The sequence below is a fragment of the Topomyia yanbarensis genome, chromosome 2 (assembly GCF_030247195.1).
Source record: "Topomyia yanbarensis strain Yona2022 chromosome 2, ASM3024719v1, whole genome shotgun sequence".
Lineage (NCBI taxonomy): Eukaryota > Metazoa > Arthropoda > Insecta > Diptera > Culicidae > Topomyia > Topomyia yanbarensis.
This window is the reverse complement of record NC_080671.1, coordinates 30,488,262-30,492,835: the sequence shown is the minus strand read 5'-3', so window position 1 is coordinate 30,492,835 and position 4,574 is coordinate 30,488,262. Positions and strand designations below refer to the sequence as shown.

Here is a 4,574-nt window from a genome sequence, read left to right as displayed (position 1 = left end):
TGAACGAACTGAAAAATTATTAGAGAACCTTAATTTGGATCATTTGAAAAGAAACAATTTCCAAGCCATGGAATCAATTATGGCGGAATATAGTGATGTGTTTTACCAAAAGGGAGACCATCTAACAACTACAGACGCGGCTGTCCATGAAATAGAGACGACGTCGAACGTACCAATAAATAAAAGACAATATAGATTTCCCGAAGCAACAAAAAAGCATATAAATGCAGAAATCGAGGAAATGTTGAAGCAAGGCATTATCAAGCCTAGTAAAAGTCCATGGAATGCACCGGTTTTGTGCGTACCCAAAAAGGACGATGAAAACGGAAATAAAAAGTATAGAATTGTGGTTGACTTTAGAGCGCTAAATTTAATAACAAAACCGTTTGTATATCCGATCCCACTGATCGACGAGATACTTGATAATCTCGGAGGAGCTAAATATTTTTCAACATTGGACCTGAAATCAGGTTTTTATCAAGTCCCAATTAACCCAAAAGATGCGGCTAAAACAGCCTTTTCAACCCCTAAAGGGCACTTTGAATTTACAAGAATGCCTATGGGCCTTAGAAATAGTCCATCAACATTTCAGAAGTTGATGAACACAATATTGTATGAAATTGAAGGTGTGAAAGCTATCGTTTACTTAGACGATATTATCATTTACGGGTCAACTATTGAGGAACACAATGAAAACCTCATAAAAGTTTTGAAGGCTATGCGCCGACACAATTTGAAAATTGAGGCAGGAAAATGCCAAATTTTAAGAACCGAAATTAAATATCTCGGACATGCAATTAATGCTGAAGGCATTCGGCCAATGGAGGATAATATAAAGGCCATCAAAGAAATGACTGTACCAAAAACAGTTAAAGGAGTCCGTTCGTTCTTAGGAACGGTTAATTTTTATGGTAAATTCATACCACAAATAGCAGAAAAACGTAAACCATTGAACGATCTGCTAAAGAAAAATGTAAAATTTATTTGGACCAATGAATGTCAGAAAGCATTCGAAGAATTGAAAGATTTTTTAACTTCAAATACTCTGTTGGTAAGACCAAACTACAAAGATACGTTTGTGATCACAACAGATGCAAGCGAGTATGCCATTGGTGCAGTACTCTCTAATGAAAAGTCCACCGATAGACCCATAGCCTATGCGAGCAGAGGTCTAGTAGGTGCAGAAAGAAGATACCATACGATAGAGAAAGAATTACTCGCAATTGTATGGTCAGTGAACAGATTCAAACATTTTATTTATAATCAGAAATTTATCGTCTACACAGATCATAGACCTTTAATCTCTATTTGGAGATTGAAGGAAACATCACCCACCCTGACACGACTTCGTTTAAAGCTCCAAGGGTTGGAAATGGACATACGCTACAAACAAGGAAAAGATAATGTTGTAGCAGATTTTCTATCAAGACTTAATCCTGATACTGAGATAGATGAAAAATCTCACACGGTCGCTGTAGTCACACGACAACAGAAACTGCAACAACAGCAAGAAGAAGACGAAAAACTTGCCAAGCAAACCGAAACAAAGACCACGAACCAGATTACAGACCCATCGGGAAGATTTGGGCTATTCAAGGACACACAGCAATCCGAATGGAACCCTCACATGGACGGGCTAGAAAATATCGATTTTGAATGGGACGAGAAAGATGATCTAGAAGTAACAATAACACATGAAGATTTTGAAAATGATCTAGAACAGGGACGTATAGATTTTAAACTATTAAAGTTTTCAAAAAGCAAGATCGACGAGAGCGATACAGACGCCACATTCGTTATCGTTAATAGTAGGTCAGCCTATAAAGAGCTGAGCGAATTGGTCGACCTCCCTCATGGGTTGAAAGATTTTTTAAATGGTAGAATATTTGCCATCCCAAACAGAAAAATATGGGGTATGATTCTAAATGGGTCAAGCCGATCAAGAGCTGACACAAAAGTATTTTTCCAAGGATTAGTTGACGCGTTCGGGAACTGCCCCGAACACATGAAAGAAGATAAGAATATTCAAATTATCTCCTTTAGAAACATACAAACGCCACCAGAAACTAACATTTTACGATTTGTAGCAGGTAAATTCAATAAAGTATTCACCCTCTTTGCGCCAGAGAAAGACCGAATGCATGTACCAGTAGGAGAAAGAGAAACCGTACTTAAAGAGTTTCATGACTCTCCGCTGGGCGGACATGTCGGCAGTAAAAGAATGTTGAAACGCATAAGCCCACTATTCGAGTGGAAAAATATGCGACGAGATGTAGAGAACTACGTCAAACAATGTGATTCGTGCCAAAAGAACAAGATTGGACGATCCAACAAAATTCCAATGAAAATAACAACCACATCGTCCGAACCATTCGAAAAGTTATATATGGACATTGTGGTATTACCAGAATCCGATTGGGGTAACAAATACGGTCTAGTTATGCAAGACGACCTAACAAGATACTTGATTGTAGCACCGATGGAGAATCAAGAAAGCGCAACGGTCGCGCAAACATTTGTTGAGAATTATATTTGTAAATTTGGAGCTCCCTTGGAGTTAGTTACAGATAATGGAGCAAATTTTGTAAGCTCCCTAATGAAAAACGTCTGTAAAATTCTAAAAATTAAGAAAATCACTACGAGCACCTATCATCCACAAGCAAATTTAGTGGAGAGGTCGAACAGGGAACTTAAAATGTACTTGAGACAATATGTTGGAAATGCCCCGAAAACTTGGGACCAACATTTGCCTTTCTTTACATTCGAATACAACACCACGTCAAACTCATCGACGGGCTATACACCATTTGAATTAGTATATGGTAAAAACGCCAACATTCCTAATTCAATTTATAAATGGAACAATGATGGGCTATATTACGAGGACTACGTCAACGAAATACGGTCCACGTTCAAACACCTGCACAAAAAAGCACGAGAAAACCTTATATTGTCAAAAGAAAAGAGGAAGGACCTATACGATAAAAACGCCAACGAGTGGCAGCCTATGTGGGGCGATATGGTACTTGTAAAATCCATCCCCACGGGTACAGGACAAAAACTGCAAGCTCTGTGGAGAGGCCCATATGAGGTCGTAGAACTCCCGAGTGAATGCACGACCGTGATTAAAAACGGAAACAGATTAGAGAAGGTTCATAATAACCGTCTCAAGAAGTACACGGATTGAACTCTAGGAGGAGAAATGTACATATTGTAAATAGATATACTGTAGATACATATATAAAGTTTACTAGACAAATGTAATTTCACAGCGTTCTGGTAAATTTACATGTTGCACGTTGCAAAATGTAAAATTAGGTTTTTGAATAAGTTGGCGTCTTGTAAAAGTAAGAATGAACATAATAATCAGTCATTTTGTTCGCTGGCATATGTCAGCGTAAGATGACGTAAAATTACAAGAATTTTTTTTCGAAGGATGTACATAACCCGTAAAATGAGAGACCATTGACCATGATCAAAGATATCCCATTTTACGAAACTCAAGTATTAAACACTATGGTAGAGGAAACTAAACGCGATCGAAAAATACGTAGACAACGGTGGAAATATATCCACCACCCTATATCTCGCGCAAGCGAGCAAGAGTGAAAGGAAACTAAAACACCGATGATAAGTATTAACACAAAGTAACTAGCAGCTTTTCAAGTGGCGAACGAGCCTAAGCTCAGATTTAACACTCCTTAAAAAAAAGCTCTAATCTAATCAAAAAAATTATTTCTAAGGTAGCACTCACCAGATTATCCTATAAATTATTACAGTATCCGTCGAGAGGGGGAAGGCACCAGAGCAAGAAGAAAATACCCTAAAAAGAGGAAGAACAAAGTACAAACGAAAAAAAAAACAAATTAAAAGAAATACACTTACCATACATGACACCATAGCTGAAAAAAAAATAAAGAAACGTCTCGGAGGGTGGTTTTCGGAGAGCCTAGAAACAATACAATACGCAATAGTGAATCCGGTTCAAATTTATATTTCCGACCCTGCAAAGAATAAAAATGTATAACCGAAGAATAAATAAACATAATAGGATACTTACCTTAACCTAAAAATGGCGAAAACCGGGTGTCCAGACACCAAGTGCGGGCCCTGTGGAGGCCACGGGCATTGGGTGAATATACAATAAAAGAACTAAAAGAACAAAAAGAAAAAAGTTTTTGGAACCGAAAATCAAGACGCACTACTTACCTCATTATTACCTCTCGTCACAAACGATTGACATCAAATGCCGAAATCGGAACAGAAAAGGTGCAAGAGGCGCGTTAGTAAAGTCTAAACCACTTACACTGCACATAATAGTGCACGGAAAAAAAATTTCAGGAGGCGGTTCACGTTTCACATCCACAGCATTTCTTGCTTTGCAATACGGTTATAAATCTAATGAAGCGAGTTATTGTAACTATGCTAGGGTAATGAGGGCATTTTGACAGTGAATACGACTGTAACCGGAATACGCACCGCTTTGCTCAGCAATCATATAAGAGCAAGTTTATCTGGCTAAGACAGGAGTAAAACAAAAGGAAAACCAGACTCGAGTTCAATCTTTATTGGCA

At 38.0% G+C, this 4,574-nt stretch overlaps 1 long non-coding RNA gene across 1 annotated transcript; it reads right to left on the bottom strand.

Annotated features, from left to right (window-relative positions):
• Positions 1-3,780: 3,780 nt before the first annotated feature.
• LOC131683152 (uncharacterized) lies at positions 3,781-4,367 on the bottom strand. Its single transcript, XR_009304404.1, has 4 exons — positions 4,210-4,367; positions 4,061-4,152; positions 3,886-4,004; positions 3,781-3,823 (listed from the first exon to the last, which is right to left on the bottom strand). It is a non-coding gene; the product is annotated as an uncharacterized LOC131683152 (long non-coding RNA).
• Between the last annotated feature and the right edge of the window lie 207 nt (positions 4,368-4,574).